Below are 20,834 nucleotides of genomic sequence, written 5' to 3' on the forward strand. Positions count from 1 at the left end.
AATCATTGGTTTGGACTATCTGACCTCAAAATTGTAAGCTTCCATATTTCTATGACTCGAATCTAGGAACTGCTTTAATTTTTTTAAAACAACATACACTGTTGTATAACATTCTTACATTTCATATATGCTTTACATCAGAGGTTTCTTATTGTCTGAAGCAGCAGCTTATTCATTTTTGTATAATTTGCTTCCTATTCCCTTTTTTTCCCACATGTACAATTTTTTTACTTCTGCTTCATTCTAACCCACATCCCACTTTATATTTTGTTTGGTTTTAGCTACTTTGCTTAATTTTTATATTTTATTTCAGGATAAGTTTAGATTCTCAAGTATAAATTAGGAGAGGGATAGAGAGACTGAATGTGTGATTTCCTGAGTATAGGGAACTCCCAGAGAAGGAAACTTTTCTACCAATGCATGCCAGTGCCTTCTCTGCAACTTCTAGTGTTAGACAGTTGCCTAAAAGAGACTACTGAGAAACCTGCATGGGCTCACATAGTCTATGTCTGTTGTATCAAAGTCAGGATATGAAGTGAGGTCTTCTTAGCCTTGTGACCAGCTCTCAATCAATAATTACACTATTCTGCCTTTAGTAATATAAGCATTAGCACAGAAGTTTTAGGTTAGCTTTATTTTAGGAAGTGTAAACCAAAGGATGTATTCAAAATGGATCGATAACAGAATTTTAGAATTGTAATGGACCATACAGATCATTTATTCCTTCCTTCCTCATTTAATAGATGAATAAAGAGGTCTAAATTGATTGGACCTCATAAGAGCTGGCATATGAACCCAAACCTTTTGTCTACAAACTCCAGATTCTTCCAATTTTTTTCAATAACTTGACGTATTTGTGATCAGATCAATGTGGACATTCTCTCCAGTAGTAAATATTGAGGTTGATCTTCATCTTCTTTTCTTGTGTAACTCTTGTTCATTTTCTTTCCGAAATCCTCCATGAAGGATATATTAAACATTTTAGGATGCTTTCTTTAAGTCAGTTAATAAAATATGAGTACCAATCTGTTTTTTTTAACTCTTACCTTTCTTAACATCAATACTGTGTTTTGGTTTTAAGGCAGAAGAGCAGTAAGGGTTAGGCAGTGGAGATTGAATGATTTTCCAAGGGTCACACAGATGGGAAGTGTCTAAATTCAGATTTGAACCCAAGACCTCCCATCTCTGGGCTTGACTGTCAGTCCACTGAGCCATCAAGCTGTCCTTGCCAGTCTATTTCTTAATTCTCTCTCTACTGGCCTACCTCATTTTTTCATTATACATGTCTTTGATGATACCTTTAAGGCCTTCTCTTATGCAAAGCTTTTCATTGGTAATATCCTTCCATATATTTATATTTGCTATATACCATGATATTGTTCTTTGAGTAATCTTCAATTTTGGTTTTTCAAAGATGATAGTGTTCTATGATTCACAACTGTATAGAATCACTAGAAGAACACTGGTATTTAAAAAGATGGTTTTTTTGTTTTAAGGAGAAGCTTGGAGTCACCAAAAGCACTAGACAATTTTTCAAATGAAATCTACCTCATTCTCTTCTTCTGTTAAATTCTGAGCCCAGTTTTTCACCTATCTGAAGGGTTTGTCCAGTTGTTCAATATGTTGTTGTTCAGTTTTCTCTGACTCTTTGCAATCCCATGGACCATACTATCCACAGGGTTTTCTTGAGAAAGATACTGTAGTAGTTTGCCATTTCTTTCTCTATTGGATTGAAGTAAAAAGGATCAAGCAACTTGCCCTGGGTCACACTGACAATAAGTGCCTGAGGCCGGATTTGAATTCAGATCTTCCTGACACCAGACTCAGCACTCTACCCACTGAGCCATCTACTTCTCTCACTGATGGTCCAATTCTAAAATCTAGGTGTATATTATAAATCATTGGCCTACCGATGGAAGGACCTGAGGCTATTATCAAATCCAACCACTTTATTTTAAAGATAAAGAAACTGAGGCCTAAAAAGGCTCAGAAACTTATCCAAGTTCACACAGATAATATGCATAGAGGCAGGATTTGAACCCAGTCCTTCTGATTTCAAAGCCACTCTTCTTTCCATTATATCATGCTGACAATAGGCATTCATTATCCATTTAGCTTTTTCTGTGCACATAGTTAGATGTTCTGCTTTAGACACAACACACATGGGCTATGTGATTCCTTGCAAGTCATTAAACTTCTCAGTAATCTCTCTTTTAAGCAACTAAGAATAGAAGTTGTAGAGAAAGTACTGCTCCATATTGGTAGATGGAGGTTCCTTTCCTGGGAGTTCTCTGTACCTATAAAATTATACATTCAGGCCCTCTCTCCCAATACTCCTAATGTTCTCTAAATTTTCTATGTAATAACTATCGCTCTTAATTTAGGAGATGTACCTTAGTTTAACTAAATTAAATTCAACAATGACTTGTTTAATACCTTCTACATACAAGATACTACCCTTGGTAGATGGATTCAATGACGAAAATGAAAAATAACCCCTGTGCTAAAGAATTTTTTATTCTGCTACAGATGCAACATGTTAACAAATGCTTATTTTTTTAATAAGAGAATATTAGAGAAAAAATTGGTCAACACTAGATTACTGCCATCAGTACAATGCTATTTATAAACAGGAGCATTCGGTGGACATACCACCTATAGTGCTCCTGTTCGACTAATATTCTGCACTGGGTGTCTTAAATGACAGTGGTATATACTTTTACATGTATGAAATATATATGCATGGCAAGCATGTTTCATCATAGGCTTTTCTTGATATTGACCAGTTGATCAGCAAGTATCTATTTAAGTGCTTACTGTGTTCCTGGCACTATACTGGTTGCTAGGTCCACAAAGAATATCCTTGAGAATCTTACATTCTAGGGAAAAAAATGTGAACATATATAAATATATACCTAATAAATACAAGGTAACTTGTAGGCAGGGTAGGGGGAGAGATTAATAGGGAAGATCAAGAAAGGCTTCATTGTGTTTGAACTAACTTTGAAAGAAACTAGAAACAAAGTGAGGAAAGAGTAAGTTTCCTACATGGGGGAAAGCCTATGAAAGTTATTTATGAGGATCAGAAGAAATTCAATTTTGAAGATGTAGTGTGTGAAGGAGAGTACTATATAAAATGGAAAAGTAAGTAGAGATCAAGTTATGATAGGTTTTAAAAGCCACCTAGAGAGTGGATATCCTATTAGTAATATACACTATAATTTAGAAAGGGGAATGACACAGTATCAGACTGATACTTTAGGAATATCACTTTGGCAGGTTTAAGAATAATTATGTTGAAGAAATTAAAGCAAGAAAGCTAAAGAGAAACCTTTTTTTCTGGTTTTTTGTGGGTGTTTTTTCTATTTCAAATACTGAAAAGTTCCCTAGGCTCTTTGAGGGTCCCCCAAATTTCTGCCTCCCCCCCAAACTCATAGCCCCAATTCCCATGGTAGTTCTACTTCAAAGGGCAGCAATTCTTAAAGACATTTTGGTATATTAGAGTTATGATTCCCAGCCTGCTTTACAGAAAGAAAAAGGACCTGAAAATGAGGATGGTAACCTTGTGAGCCTGGGAGAAGGGAACAAATCAAGAGATGTTGTGGAAGTTGATTAAAAGGGCACTGAATGTGGCTAAATGAGAAGAAATGTGGGCTCCAGCCAATGGAGAATGATCTGAGCAGGGCTGGACAGAATGGGTTGCTGTCCCAGGTCTGGATGGGAATAGAACATGATGGGGATGGGTCCCATTCTGGTGGTTGTGGCCATAACTGTGACTCTTGACTATGACTATAATTGTGACTATAAGTGAATAGATATTCATATGTTGGTCAGAAATAAAACATATCTTTATGAATTTTACCACTCTTTGGGTTTGGTGTTGTGCTTGCACTGAAAAAAGTATTTCCAGAGAGGAAATCTGGAATACTATCTTTATTACCCTACATGAGACAACTTTGCCCACCCCTAAAAATAGCATGCAGGATTTTAAGATTCTTCATCCAGCCCTCAAGAACCAGTTGACTGTTGTTTTTTGAAGATCTGGGTAAAGATTTAGAAGAAGATGAATTTAAGATGAGAGTGGCCACCTACTTAGACCTACTCCAGCAAAAAAACAAAACAAAAAAAACCCTGAAAATTCATACTGGATCAAGCAATTCAGGGATAAACTACAGTCAATGATTTCTTCCACCTCAGAACTATTCAGTGAACCACCTAGAAGCCCACAAGTAGTAGGAAAGAGCACTGCTAACAAAGTTGGCATAAACCCAGGCAAATATGCCTGCAAATCTCCCAGCATGACCAGAATTGACCAAAAGCATATGAAGCCTGCAAGTTTTAGCCTCTGGAGGCAGCAAGATCTGAGATTCCACCAAGAAATCCCAGCACCTAGAAAGTGTTGGGAAGCATCAATGGCCAGCATGATTCAGAAGTTCTCAAAACACTAATGCCAGGCCTGGGACTCTAAAGCCGCTAATACACTGTCCTCAGACTCCAAAGAGGCCCCTAAATATTCTGAACCTCAGGTTTTTGTGCAAGGTCTACTACCTTGAACAACCTTATCCAAGGAGTAGGAGAGGTAAGCCTAGGACCTAGGGGGAGCAAGGGTGAATCCATGCAGGACTGATTACACCTTCCAAATAGGAAGTAGAGAGGCAAAGCCTGGCCCTGGTACAAAGCCCCAATTCAGTAGTTAGAGCTGAAGAAATGAGTAAACCAAACAATATACTGAGCAGTATTTTTTTTTAAATTACTATAGATCTTAAGATGCACAAAAATCCAGCTTAAAAAGAGAAAGTAACTACACAACAATTACAGAAATTCAAAAGAAAAAATGGATTTCTTTCCAATTGTTTAGTCCAAAGGACTACATGAATATCTAGAATAAATGAAGCAAGGTATTAAAAAAATGAAATAAAAACTCTAGAGGAAAGTGTTGGTAGGAAAATAAAGTAGCTTAGAAAAGAAAATGGTAAACCATAACAATCCTCTGATTACACTAGACCAAACAGAAATTAATGACCTTACAGAGCAGTAAGAAATATTAGAAGGGGGGCAGCTGGGTAGCTCAGTGGATTGAGTCAGGCCTAGAGACGGGAGGTCCTAGGTTCAAATCCGGCCTCAGACATTTCCCAGCTGTGTGACCCTGGGCAAGTCACTTGACCCCCATTGCCCACCCTTACCACTCTTCCACCTATGAGCCAATACACAGAAGTTAAGGGTTTAAGGGGAAAAAAAAGAAATATTAAAAAGAAATCCAAAGACTGAAAAGAAAGGAAGAAAATATTAAACTAGCTGATTAAAAACAAACAAACAAATCTGATCTGTAAAATAGTTCCAAAAGAGATAATTAAAGAATCAATGTACTCCCTGAAAACCATAATAATAATAAAGCTTAATTTATACTATTTCAGAAAATAAGTGAAAACTTCAGATATATTAGAAGAGGGTAAAGTGAAAGTAGAGAGAATCCACTGATCATGCCTTGAAAGGAACCCCGAAAGAAAAATTTCCTGGAATGTCATAGACAAAATTCTGAGCTCTCATTTTTTTAAAGTTTATTTATTTATTTGTTTATTTAATTTAGAATGTTTTTGCATTGTTACATGAATCATATTTTTCCCTTCCCTCCTCCCACCCCCTCCTGTAGCCAATGAGCAATTCCACTGGGTTTTACATTGATCAAGACCCATTTCTATATTATTAGTATTTGCACTAGGGTGATTGTTTAGTCTGCATCTCCAGTCATATCTCCATTGAACCATGTGATCAAGCAGTTGTTTTTCTTCTGTATTTCTACTCCCACAATTTTTTCTCTAGATGTGGATAGTGTTCTTTCTTATAAGTCCTTCAGAATTGTCCTGAATCATTGCATTTCTGCTAGTAGAGAAGTCTATTACATTCATTTGTACACAGAATGGATGTGGATAGTGTTCTTTCTCATAAGTCCTTCAGAATTGTCCTGGATCATTGCATTCCTGCTAGTAGAGAAGTCTATTATATTCAGTTGTGCACAGTGTATCTGTCTCTGTGTATAATGTTCTCCTGAGTCTACTCCTTTCACTCTGCATCAATTCCTGGAGGTCTCCAGTAGCTCTCATGTTAAAGGGAAAAAAAGAACAGTCACAATCGTACAAGATTTGCAGTTTTTAATATAATTGAGAGGTGATAAATGAGACGTAATATAATTATACAAGAAAACAAAAAGAATAGGATTACAACCAAATATAAATTCCCCATTGCAGAGTGGGGTATTATTTTATGGGGCTTGGAGGGGTGGAATTTAATGGGATAGAGAACTTTCAGACTTTACAATGTAAAGATGAAGTGAGTAAGAATGATAAAATGCAAAACTCAAGAGACAAAAGAAACTTAGAAAGATAAATTCATTTGAGCAATTGGAAGAGGCTATAGGATGATATAGTGCTAATGTTCTAGTTGGGGAGAAGGTGTCCCTTGAAAACCTCAATGTCATTGAAGGGTATCAGGAGAGTTAAATACCTGGGACTAGCTTGTTTCCCCCCATCCCCACCCCATGAGTTTGAAGAGCTAGAAGAGAAGGTAGTAGAACAAGTATTGAAGAAATCAGCAAGAAACAGGAGATAGAACTTGTTTTTTCTCTTACTTGGGGTATATAACAAGAATACACAAACATGGAGAAAAGGATGGGTTAGCAGGCATTGAATGAACACTTATCTGAAGTTGGTAAAGGAGGGGTAAATAACAGTACATGAACAGTTGTACACAGTTTTGTGTGGAGATATATCAAACTCATCAGTTAGTTGAATATGTTAGAAAGGGGAGGTCATAAGGGAGAATTACACTGGAGAGGGAAGAACCATATACAAAGTGGTCTTCTTGATGCTGGTGGGAGAAGTTTAAAAGCAAAAGAAAAGAAATGAGATAAGCATATAAAGGAGCAAATGACTGAACCAATGGTGGCATATTAATGGGATGGAATATCATTGTGCCATAAGAAATTTAAAAGATTCTTTCTTTCTTTCTTTCTTTCTTTCTTTCTTTCTTTCTTTCTTTCTTTCTTTCTTTCTTTCTTTCTTTCTTTCTTTCTTCCTTCCTTCCTTCCTTCCTTCCTTCCTTCCTTCCTTCCTTCCTTCCTTCCTTTCTTTCTTTCTTTCTTTCTTTCTTTCTTTCTTTCTTTCTTTCTTTCTTTCTTTTTAAACCCTTACCTTCCGTCTTGTGTGTATTGGCTCCAAGGCAGAAGAGTGGTAAGGGCTAGGCAATGGGGGTCAAGTGACTTGCCCAGGGTCACACAGCTAGGAAGTGTCTGAAGCCAGATTTGAATCTAGGACCTCCTGTCTCTAGGTCTGGCTCTCAATCTACTGAGCCCCCTAAAAGGTTATTTCAGAGAAGAAATGAGCAATTAAGTAAGATGTCAATATATACAATGACAGCAGTACTGTAAAGACAAATAACTCCCAAAGATTTAAAGTACTCTAATCAGTGACTAATCATTTCTCCAGAGAGCCAATGCCAAAGCATGTTACCCATCTTCTAAGAAAGGAGATTATCTGTTAAAGATTTTTCCCTTTTGTTTTTAATTGGAGTTTGTGGAAAGGGGAAATGTAGTAATGGCGGAGCCCCTAGCCCAGACAGTCATTGAAACTGTCAAAATGCATAGAAGAGAACAGAAGAAAGTTCAGAAGGAAGTGCAGACAAATAAGATAGTTCGACTATGATTTGTGGCTTTTATTATATACTTTTTTTTTAAAATGAGCAGTATGAAATGGAAACTCATGGTTTCCTATATAATTCTCTTTTTGCATTTTACTGTGTTTATGGAAATGATGTTTTGAGTTATGAATTTAAAAAATAAAAAAGCATTATACAAAATTATCTCTGTGTTACATCTTTCAAGGAATCTTGTATAATCTTAACATATGCATGAGAGGTAATGTTGGGAGAGGTGATATTTTTCTCTACCATATAAAATGCTTTTTAATACTTAGCAAATAAGCACAGTGGGATCTTGTATTCTTAGAACCTTTCAATCAATTGCGTGTCTGTAAAGATATGTTGTGCTAAATAATATAACTTACAGTACCCTTCCTGTTCCCTTCGTATACATTTATCAGTGATGCCCTTGATACATGTGTGGATTATTCTTAAGGTTTTTTGTTTGTTTGTCGAGACATGATGGTGGACATAAGGGTTGGTAGCAACATATTTTTAATTGCCCTTTTTGGTAGTAATAATGTCTGTCATTTTTTCCAAGCATCTGATATCTTCCCTCCCTTTCAGACATCTTGAGAATCAATCCTTCAATTATGTTGACTCTTAATACAGACCACTTTTGTGTACATGGGATCATTTCAAGCTACTATTCTCATCTTTGTTTTCTATATTGCCATTTCTTCATGCAACGTATCAGAAACTGTGTTGTTGGATGGCTCTACTGTCATTAATGGAGAAAAAATAATTTATCATAGAAATTTTGATAGATCTCTACATTTTGTCTTTTTTCCCTCCTAGGTTTAGTCTTAAAAATTCTTGTGATGATCTGACTTATTTGAGTCTTTTGTCAAGCTTTGTTTTTTTCTCTACCCCTTCTTACTGTTTTATAAAGCATAATGCTTATATACCATCTTTCCATAAAATTTTATAAATTACTTTATATTTGTCTAGGCATGATTCTGTTTCTCACTATCCAACAATAAAAGAGAAAGAAATTGTTCTCAGCTTCCTGTAGAATAAAGCTTATTCTCTCAGCCCTGTCACTCAAGGCTTTCTTTTGTTTGGTCCTACTTTTTCTATCTGCCCTTAATTATCACTGCTCTCTGCAATGAATTCTTCCGGTAAAGCTGGTCTCTTCACACTTCTCCACACACCATACAAATACCTATCTTTATAAATCTTTGTTTATGCCATTAGCCTTGCCTAAAATCTTTCTCTGCCTATTGAGCTTTAGTACTTCCAGCCAGAAAATATTTCCCTGAATATTATTGATTCACATTTCTCTTTGCCCTCTTTCACATCTATATTATTCACCGCCTGTATCATTAGTTTGTGCATTCTATATATTTCCTTGCACTGTTATTTTTTCCTGTACATGACTCATCTTTCTAATTGTAAGTTCTATGAGTTCTTATGTTTTTTAATTTCTCTTAGCTCCTAGTACACACTCTGTTCAGTATATAGTAGGGACTCAATAAATGCATATTGATCATAGATTTGGAGCTAGAAAAAACCTTACAAGACATCTAATCCAATCCCTTTAATCCAATCCCTTCAATCTGAAAGTGAGAAAATGCAGGTAGGAAGTACAAAAGCAAATCTACCATAGGTCATCCAGGTAGAAAGTAGCCAAACTAGACTTTGCACAGTATTTAAAACAATAAAGTGAGATTGGGGCAAAAAAATAAGAAAATATAAAAAAAGTAAGGAAGTACTGTATTCTATCATCTATAAATGTTTTAATATTTTTTGTTACATATTTGACCATTTTCAAGTCTTTTAACCACACCCTTCATTTCCTTTCCCCAAATTCCCTCACTGTTTTATAGTGTTTATATCCTGGATTTTACAGGAAAGAGAAAATAAAACTGGATGGCTTTGAGATGCTTATTTCCAGGCTAGTTGAAAAGATATGAAAAATGAAAGAAATAATTTGAGAATAATAGAAGGGAGTATATAGAATAGAAAATATGTTCTAAAAAAATCAGCATGATTTTACTATGTTAAAGTTGCCACTGAAAAATAAGTATGGCGTTCGTAAAGGAATAATTCATGAGTAAGCTTAATTTTTGGAATATTTCAGTACTTTTAAGCATTTCAGGATCTTGTTTATATATCAGTAGAGATCTTACCATTTGTCATCTTATCCAAACAAGATGGTCCTGACATCTTCTATGTAACAACTATATCTGTGAGATCTTTCTGTTTTAATTGGATAAAATAATACTCTTTGAGTATTTATTAATATTTTCTTAACCTATGCATGCTTTTATTTGAATTATGTAGAATAGATATATTTTGCATATTGATATTTCATAATATCCCTTTAAATTTTGTTGTGTCTGAATATCAAGATTTAGATATACCAATATAGATACATAATCTGATCTTTGGTTTTGGATGCTGAACTCTCCTTGGCTGAGCCTCCATGACTTTGCAAACTGAATCCTTGGATGAGCTACAAAAAGCAAAAAAAAAAAAAAGAAAGAAACATACTCCCTTGTTGTTGTTGTTTGTACTGTATGGACACTATTGTCTTATTCTTTTGTTATTCTATATGCTTCTGGCATAATTATTTGCACAGGCATAGGTAATGAACTTCTGATTTCATTGGTATAGGAAACTTTCACCCAAATAAGCTTCCTTTCCCAATGCAGAGTGGTACCTTCTCTGCAATTTATTATAATATAGTTGCCTATTTAATACCATGAAAAGTTACTTGCTCAGGCTTACACAGTCAATAGCTATCAGAAGTGTAACTTGAACTCCCGGCTTCCTGACTCCAAAGTCAGTTCTCTCTCTACTATTCGACACTGACTCTTCCATTTGAAGAGTCCACTATTCCATTTGAATACAAATTAACATTGAGTGTACAATTCTGACCTCTATCTCTAAAAATCCTTAAGATATGGATTAGGGTGTTTTTATGACTTCCTGTTGACTGAGTGTTATGTGTAATTTTCAGAGCTGATGGGGTATGCTTGAGGTCATACATACTTTATACATAAATGGATAATAATTGTGTAACTTTTTAAAGGACAAAATACTTTGAACTCTGTGCATGCTGACTAGCTCAATCCAATATATCTGAATGCCTTACCTGAAAGGCATATGAATAGCTCTTTCTACAGTATGGATTGTTGGCTTTTGTGATACTAATCTGATTTCATAGACAGATTTTAAACATAATTGATTAAAATCCTAGTGGAGACCATCCCAGTAATGACTCTTGATAGCAATATCAGTTTATCACAAGCTCTATGAGGTCAATAAGTCAGTCAGTAAACATTTATTTAGTGCCTTCTGTGTGCCCACATTGTGCTAAGCATAGATGATAAATGACATACAAAAGAAAGCTGAAAAGGGGAGGTGTGAGAGAGAGAAGAGACAACTTGATAGCAAGAGATCACTACAGGGAAGAACAAAGGAATACATTCGGTTGGGAAATAAAGATATGCCTGCTCAGGGCATCCCCTTAAATGGAGGTTTTACTGGAAAGCCTGCAAAGATGGGTTTACTAATGGTTCACTTGTCATTTCAAAGTAAGTTTTAAGTTCAGAGAAGCTCATCACCAGGTTGCTATAGGGTGATGAAGTTTTTGTCCATTGCAATTCTTGAAGACAATCTACTTAGTTATTGGTGGTTTAATGATCTGTACTGGTGGGGAGAGTGTGTTCACACCGACAAAATTACATCTACTTAACATGCTGATGTATTTAAATATTTACAGAACACTTTGCCTCATCCCACCCAACCAAATAAATCTATAAGGTAAACAATGCAAGTGTTATTTGTCCCATACTTCAAATGAAGAAACTGAGAGGAGTTTAAATGACTTCTCCAAGGCCACAGAGCTAGCAAGGAGAGGAACATGAATTTGAATCCAGGTCCTCTGACTCCAAATCTAAGTGACATACTTTTTTTGATACCAAAATTAAAATCCTTATTAAAAGTTTATGAAAATTAAGACAATAACAAAGATCAGTTTTCTGTTATTTGTAATTCATTTATACATAATGTTGAGATACATAGTATTTTTACCCCTCATGTCTTTTTCTTATCTATATTATCAATTTGAATAGTGAAATATGTTAAAGGAATTTTTATTTAACAATTTTAGTATGCATTTTAAATATATAACTTATATTTTAGGTGTGCTTTTATTAGTGACCACAAAACATAAAATATTTATGTTTTCCTTGAAGATATGGGGAATTGTAGTAAATGTATTTAATTGCTTCTACTGTAGATATAGTACTAAAATATATTCAAACCTACTTTAAAAATTCTTTAGTGGATTTATTGAATTGATTTTTTGACTTTTAGCTAAAAATTAATTCTGAACTTTTGATTGCATCAATCATTAATTGATGTCTATACATATCTATCAAACAGGGGAAAAAAGGAAAAACATCTCCAATTTATCTTGTATATGTCTTCTTCATTCATAGTTGTTTGAAAATTGTCTCCCCTTTAGACTATAAGCTTTTTAAGGGTAAGAAATTGTTTTAGTCTTTCTTTGGCTCTATCTTGGTGACTAGAAGAATAGTGGTGCCATCAACAGAAATAGGAAAAAAAAATGAATTCTGTTTTGGACTTCTTGAGTTTGAGACACTTATGAGATATCTACATGGAGATATCTAAAAGACTATTGTATATGTGGGTTTGTAGCTCAGGAGAGAGATGAATGCAGAATGTGTTGATTTAAGAATCATCTGCCTAGAAATGACAATGAATCCATGGGAACTGATGAGATTAGTAATTAAGTGGCACAGTAGATAGAATGTTTTACCTGGAGTCATGAAGACTTACATTCTGATCACACCTCCAATACTTACTAGATGTGGACCCCCTGAGCTAGTCAATTAACTTCTGTTTACCTCAATTTCCTCACAATAAAATCATAACAGTACCTACCTCCCAGGATTAGGGTGAAGAACAAATGAGATAATAATTGTAAAGCATTTAGCACAGTGCCTGGTACATAGGAAGCACTGTATAAATGTTAGTTCAAGTGAAAGTGTGTAGAGAGAGAAGCAAAGAGGGCCCAGGGCTGAATCTCTATGTACAGCCATACACAGTGGATAGGACATAGATAATGATTCTAAAGGAATCTCAGAAGGTTTTGTGAGACAGATTAGAGCAGAACCATGGTAGAGTAGTGTCAGAAAATGCAGATAGAAGGGAATATTCAAAAGGAGGGGATCATTATCAGTCAAATATTTCAAGTAAGTCAAGAAGAATGAGGATTAAAAAAGGATTTATATAATATATACTATAATAATAATAATAAAGATATACTGTAATAGCAATGGCTAACATTAATAGAGTGCTTTATGATTTACAAAAATCTTTATATATATATTATCTTATTTGATTCCCTAAACTTTGTTAGAGTGATTGCCTCAAATTGTTAGATTTGCAGACAAGGAAATTAAGAGTGAGAGAAGTTAAGTGACTCACCCAGGGCCCAATATAAAAGAGTTGACAAAAGACTCTAGGCCAGGTAATTAACTCAATGGGAAAAGAGGGATAATGAACTAAGGACTAATAGCTACTAGCATCTAAATAGGGTGATGAATTTGGATAGAGTCAACATCGAAGAAGTTATTGCATGATGGTAGCAGTGGGAGGGTCTATATATGGCATTGAGGGGCAAGAGTACTGACTCCTCCTTCCCTGGCCCAATGTGTTGAAAACCAGGAAGAAAGTACTAGAGAGAGCAGCCACAGATGGAGTAGTCACTTGCTACTCCAGTGTGGCCCTCAAAGCTGTATTCAGAAACATAAGGGGCTTACCATTCCCCACCCCTCCACCACCACCACTAACTACCAACCATTACTGATAAGGTAGACTAGCCAGCCAGGTTAAATAACAAGACATCATGAGGTAAACACCAAAGGTGTCCTATGCCACCCTCAGATGCTGGTGGAGATATCCCAGAACCTAGAACTGAAGAATCCCAGGAATTGTAAAACCCTCCCACCCCAAACCACTTACCATTCTTACCCTCAACCCTAGTAGAGAAGGGACCTGCCATCCCCCAAAGCACCAACATTAACCACCAATCAACTCTCATCTTTGGACAAGTAATTATATCTAAGAGTCCCAAAGAAAACAGCACCTTCAGAGTACCAGCACTGTTATCAGCCCAGCAACTGAAGCAATTGTTTAAGGGAGCACCCCTGTAGAGATCTAACCCAACAACAGGTTCTGCAGCCATTACCTCTCCAGTAGACACAACTACTCTTGACCTAAAAAAGGAAATTTTGCCACCAAAATCCTAATACTTTAAAATTATTCAACATCAGAAATAGATATGGCTTTATCAGTGGAAATGCCTGCTTTGTCACTTTACCCTAAGTACCACTGACTCTTTCATTCTGACTTGTAGCTGAAACCTCCTATGTGTTGTCTCCCCTTATTAGAATGTTACCTCTTTGAGGAAAGATGCTATCTTTTCTATTTATACCCCACCCCATCCATTCATTCATGCAGTTAATTTGTACTTCTTGTTATTCTTTATTTTCCATGGTTACCTGATTCATGATTTTTCCCATCCCCTTTCCCTTTTCCCTTAGGGCTGAAAGCAATTCCACTAAATTATACATGTATCATTGTTCAAAACATATTTCCAAGTTATTCATATTTGCAACAGAGTGATCTTTTAACATCAAAACCCTAGTCATATCCCCCATCAAACTATGTGATAGATCATATGTTTTTCTTCTGCGTTTCTGCTCCCACAGTTCTTTCTCTGGATGTGGGTAGTGTTCTTTCTCATAAGTTTCTCTCAATTGTCCTGGGTAATTGCATTGTTGCTAGTGGAAAAGTCTATTACATTTGACTATGACAGTGATGAGCAAACTTTTTAAAGATGAGGACAAAGGAAAGGACATGCTTATCTGTCAGTCTGTTTCTAAGGCAACTCTTTCAAAATTTCATTGAATTGTATCCTACTCATTGTATTCATCAAATTAGGAATAATGTTGCAGGGAAGATAGAACATTTCAGCCCCGCCCCCCATCTGGCCCACAGGCTGTATTTTGCCCATTACTGGACTATGCCATAATGAATCAGTCTGTGTACATTGTTCTCCTGGTTCTGCTCCTTTCATTCTGTATCAATACCTGGAGGTCTTCACATGGAATTCCTCCAGTTCATCATTCCTTTCAGTACAGTAGTATTCCATCACTGTCAGATACCACAGTTTAGCCATTCCCCAATTGATGGACACCCCCTCATTTTTCCAATTTTTTGCCACCACTTCTTGTTATTCTTCACACAAGATACTCCATTTCTCAACTTAACATCTTTGCACTGGCTATCCTTAGACCTGGTATCTACTCCCACCTATGCCTCAAAGAATCCTGTTTCCTTCAAAACACTTCAAGTGCCACTTTCTCTTCAAAACTTTTTCTGATCTCCCAGAGCTGATTATACCCATAATCTTATAATTATTCTGTATGTTTCCTACATACTTATTTATGTACTTTTCTCCCTTGATAGAATTTAAACTCCTTGAGAGCAGGGACTGTTTTATTTTTGTCTTTGTATCCCCAAGTACTTAGAACAATAATTGAAATGTAGTAGGCACTTAAAGACCTGATTGATTGTTTGCTCTTTGATGGTCTCTTGTGAGACTCTTCCCTTGTTGCTAATAATAACAGTATCTTTTGTGGCCACTGGGGACCTTCCTTGTTAGCACTGCAGGCATGTTGTAACTATCCCCAGTCCTTTCCCTGAGTAGCTGTGGTACACGGTTGGTTTCTAATAAACAGTGACAATGAGGAAATGTTCTTTTGTGGTCAGTGTACTGAGATCAGGAGGTAGTTTTGTGTTTTTTTTCAGTGGTACTGAAGACTTTCAATATTACTTTCAACAAATCATTTCTTCTCTTTGAGCTTGTCCTCGTTCTGTAGGGAGAAGACTATTTTATCACCTGATTCCTCATATGGACAAGGTGGGAAGTAATAAGAGAATATCTTTGAAGTATTTAGCATCCTGAGAAAGGAAAGCATGAAATGGAGGTTGAAGGGACTTAGAATCATATCATTTGAGTCCCTAGAAAGATGATGAAGTGGTATTCTCTTATCTCATAGAGTCATAGATTTTGAACTTGAAGGAAGATTTATAAAATATCCATTTCACAAAGAAATGATGTGACTTGCCTAAAGTCATTCAGGTAGTAGAAAATATAAGACCAGGATTCAAACCCAACTCTTCTTACTCTAATCCCTTATCCTTTTTATTACATTACACTAATTATCTATATTTTTATAACATAGTACAGATGAACTCACATGTAATCTCAATATATGGACAATAGGTAGATGTAGGTATATAGATGACATAATGATAATAAGATAAGGGGTACTTGAGATCATTTCTCTTTTAAAAAAAAATCCTTACCTTCCATCTTAGAATCAATACTAAGTTATCTGTTCCAAAGCAGAAGAGTGGGCAAGGTTAGGGAATCAGGAATAAGAGACTTGCCAAAAGTCACATAGCTAATAAGTATTTGAGGCCAGATTTGAACTTAGAACCTCCTGTCTCCAGACCTGGTTCTCTATCCCCTCAGCCATCTACCTGCCCCTGAGAGTATTCCTTTTATAAGTCCTTACCCACTTGTAAGTCGGAGGGAAATAGGTAGACCAGTGGGAAATGTAAATGTATACCAATAAAGGACCCCCTTTCCCAAGTTTTGTTTGGCTCCCTAAATTTATTCTACTCTGCCCATAGTGTACCTAGGATTCACATTAGGTTATTAGGTCCTCTTCCCCATGCTTTCCCCCTCCCCCATTGGCTCCTGGTAAACTGGCTAAGGAATACTATCACAGGACCATGCTAAAATGTTTTGATTCCTAAACAGATCCTCTTATTGAATATTTTCTCTTGCTTCCTACCTAGACTCACCCATTGTCCTAAATTTCTATTGGCATCGCTAATATTGACCATACACCAAAGATAATCAACTTTTTATTTTCTTTTTTAAAATGGGGGGAAATGGTTGCAGCTAGGTAGCTCAGTGGATTGAGAACCAGGCTTAAGAGACATGAGATACTAGGTTCAAATATGGCCTCAGACACTTCCTAGCTATGTGACTCTAGGCAAGTCACTTAACCCCCATTGTCTAGCCCTTACCACTCTTCTGCCTTTGGCTCCAAGGCAGAAGGTAAGGGTTTAAAAAAACGGGGGGGTGGGGGATGAATGGTAGCAATGAGAGAACTAAGACCAAAGGGGAGGGTTGTGAATTCATGGCCTCATACAGTCAGTGCTGAGTACTTTTAAGATCCAATAACTCCTTTATTCTCCTTTGCTTGGAAGGAAAGGAGTAGTAGATAGATGCAAATGTCAGGGGAGAGGGTGGGGACAGTTATTTGCATTTTGCTCTCATTCTCTACCATAGGATTCAGAGAGATATCAGTAATAATCATTCTCAATTCATAGCAGTTTTTCTTTTTGGGTCTTGCCTCAGCCTGATCACCATAACAGACATCCCCATCCCTTTGCTTGCAACAGCAGCATCAGCAAGATCATAGTCTCTCAGGAGAGATAATTGGGGAGCAAACCATTAGGAGGAGACATTACTACATCATCCCAGGATGGAGGAGTGAAGATCATATTCTGCACTCTCAACTTGGTTATTTCCTTCCAGAATTGTTCTCCCAGAAATCCTAGTTCTAAAACATCAGTTGTAGATGAAATTCTGGGGTTGTGTTTCTATAGCAACATAGGTTACATTTTTATTCACTGATTCAGTTTTTGTTGAAAAATAGATTGGCCTATGATTGTACTTCAAATAACAAAAAGAAGCAAGCAGTCTGCCAATCCAATCAAGAAAAAACATATTCTAATATATTCTTGCTTATATTTCAAAAACTTAAAACATAATTCATTTAATTAAATGATAAAAAAAGTGTTTACCTGTTGAGTATTTGTTTTAATTTGATTTTTTTAAATAAGCTTATTCATCAAGATAAAATTTTAGCATATAAGGAATAAAAAAGAATATTGCATTTATAACTATGAACTTTTGTACTTAAAGTTTATATTAAGTGGTAATATTTTCCCTATTTGTAGACTTTTCTGACATTATCTTTGCTTTCTTTTTTAAAACCCTTACCTACTGTCTTAAAATCAATACTGTGTATAGGTTCCAAGGCAGAAGAGTGGTAAGGGCTAGGCAATATGGGTTAAGTGACTTGCTCAGGATCACACAGCTAGGAAGTGTCTGAGGCCAGATTTGAACCCAGGAACTTCTCTCTAGGCCTGGCTCTCAATCCACTGAGTCAAACCTGGCTGCCCTCTATTTCTGCTTTTTTTTTTTGGCTTTTGTACATTTTTAATATTTTATTGATGCCTTTTTTTTCCCTTGCATCTCTGTTATCACTCACTAACTCTTTTCATCCTTCATCTCAAATAAAATGCCTCCTTTGGTAATGAATTAGTATAGTCAAGCAAAACAAATCAACTTACTGATCCTGTCTGAAAATGTATATTTCATTTTGTACCCCTATTTGATCACCTTTTTGCTAAGAGATAGAAGGCATGCTTCATCATTAGTCTTCTAAAGTGATCATTATTAAGTGACTTGTCTAGAATCACAGAGCCAGTATCTGTCAGAGGCAGAATTTATATCTAGGTTTTTTTGGCATTTAGGTGAGCTCTATACCATTATGCTATATTGTCTCTTTTTTTTTCCACACTGCCTTTTAACTGATCTTCATTTGGCATCATATCCAGTCACCTCCTAGATTTTGAGTAATGGTGAATAACTTTTTATTTTTATATATTTGTATCAGTTATTTAATATCTTAATATTAAGCTTTTTTTTAAGTTTCCTTTCTAAGTCTACTTGCATTGATTGTCTCTGAGCAAAAGATTTGCAATTTTATGTTATCAACTCATTTTATCTTCTATGGTCACCTCTCTCCTTAGTTTTATTAAGAATGCTCCCCTGAGTTGAAAAGTTATCAAAATGTCACTGTCCCTTCATCCTTTCATACTTTTTTGATAATTCTCCTCTCTAATGGCAAAATTTTGAGTACACTCCCAATTGTGTATATTTATTTATTCATAATTACAAGTATTCTACTGAAGTCTTATGCTAATGTGGCATTGAGCTGTGGAGGTGAACCAGGGTTCCAGATGACTAGGTCAGTGGACCACAAGAACGTCTTAGAACTACGTAGTATTATCTGTCTTCTGAGGACTAGCTTAAATTCAGAGATGTTCATTACCAGGCTTGGTACCAGGTCATGAATTTTTTGGATACCACAATTCTTAACAGGATAGTTTTCATCAGTGGAAAGAGTACTTACATTGATGAAAATCACAAATCTTCCAAAGTGGGGAGAGAGAAAGAGAGACAGAGAGACAGAGAAGCAGAATTGTATGCTTATTTTCCTGTTGTTTTTTTTAAACCCTTACTTTCCAGCTTAGAATCAATACTTTGTATTGGTTCCAAGGCAGAAAAGCAGTAAGGGCTAGGCAATGGGGTGGGGGTTGAAGTGACTTGCCCAGGGTCACACAGCTAGGAAGTTTCTTAGGTTAGATTTGAACCTAGGAACTCCCAGTCTCTAGGGGTAGCTCTCAATCCACTGAGCCAACCAGCTGCCCCTTCCAGATTTTTTATTGAAGAACCATTCAAATTTCTGCCCTTAGATATAGCTTCCCAAGTGTGGAGGCAATGATTGAGAATAAGAACCTGCCATAGTAGGGCTTGAGTTGTTCTTACAGGCACATTTTGTTTTGTTCCTCAGGTGTCCAAGTTACTGTGCCATCAAGATCTAAACAGCAGTTATGTTTATGTATTATGAAACATGTTATGGGGAAAACAGATAAAGTACATCTTAGGTACATTTTGGGTGTTTGTTGAACTGACTGACTGAGTGGGTATAAAAATTCTAGAAGGATCAGTGAAGCATATGTGTAGGTTCAAATAAAGGTAGCCTCAGAATATACTTTGTATGCCTAACACAAGATCTCTTTGAAAGGAAAGATAGCATAGCAACCACAGCATTGGATTTGTAGTCAGAGGACCTTGCCTCAAATCCTGTCACTGCTATTTATTACACAATTGCACAACCTTGAGTAAATCACTGGGCCTCATTTTCCTCATTTGATCTTGAAGACACTTTCAAGTTCAAAATTGGTGATCCTATAAAAATATATATATAAACTGAAAAATAATTGCATGAAACTATGATATAAAACATTATTGTTATGAAATCTATTTTTATATTTCTCTCTATTTCAATAAAAATTTCCTTTTCCCATTGCTATTTCCTTTTTAAATTTATCACTATTCTTTATCCTTATTGTTTTCATTATTGTTGACTTATTTGAAATAGTATTATACTTTCTATTTAGATTTTATATTAGACATATATTTGGGAGTAGGGGAGGTCTGACGGCTATTATTTATACTGGGAAGATAGATTTTTAAATAAAAAAAGAAGCAACATATGCATCATATGTACCAACATTGAGTTGATACATTTTTGAGATGTCTTTGCATTTAGATACTTCTTTTCTAAAAGAAATGTCTAAACAATGCTCTAAACAATGTCACCGATACAAAAAGTTAACAGGCCCCTGGTGGTGCGGAAAATAATCTTCATTATAATACTTGTGAGGTAAGGTCATTGTATTGCCATTTCATACTTAAACCATGAGTTGAATTTAATCTTTAATTTAGAGTGGCATCATTGTATTTAGAATCAATCAATAATTAATTTTTTAAACCTTTACCTTCTGTCTAGAATCAATACTAAGTATCGGTTCCAAGTCAGAAGAGCAGAAAGGCTAGGCAGTTGAGGGTAAGTGACTTGCCCAGAGTCACACAGCTAGAAAGTGCCTAAGATCAAATTTGAACCCATATCTTCCTAACTCCAGGCCTGGCTCTCTATCCACTGTGCTACCTAGTTGCTTCTTTATTAAATATTAAGTAACTACTATGTGCCAGGCTCTCTGCTCATCTCTGAAAGGACAAATAAAATGAATGAAACTCCTTACTTAGCAAAAAGTTTATATTCTAATGGGAGACACAGTATCTCTCTCTCTCTCTCTCTCTCTCTCTCTCTCTCTCTCTCTCTCTCTCTATATATATATATATATATATATATATATATATATAT

General features: G+C 35.8%; 1 protein-coding gene across 1 annotated transcript in view; it reads left to right on the forward strand.

Moving 5' to 3' along the window:
- Window positions 1-20,834, forward strand: part of NCOA7 (nuclear receptor coactivator 7) — a 239,440-nt gene that overhangs the window by 7,800 nt on the left and 210,806 nt on the right. The gene's annotated exons all lie outside the window — the stretch shown is intronic.

This window comes from Gracilinanus agilis, chromosome 4 (assembly GCF_016433145.1).
Source record: "Gracilinanus agilis isolate LMUSP501 chromosome 4, AgileGrace, whole genome shotgun sequence".
NCBI classification, from domain to species: Eukaryota; Metazoa; Chordata; class Mammalia; order Didelphimorphia; family Didelphidae; genus Gracilinanus; species Gracilinanus agilis.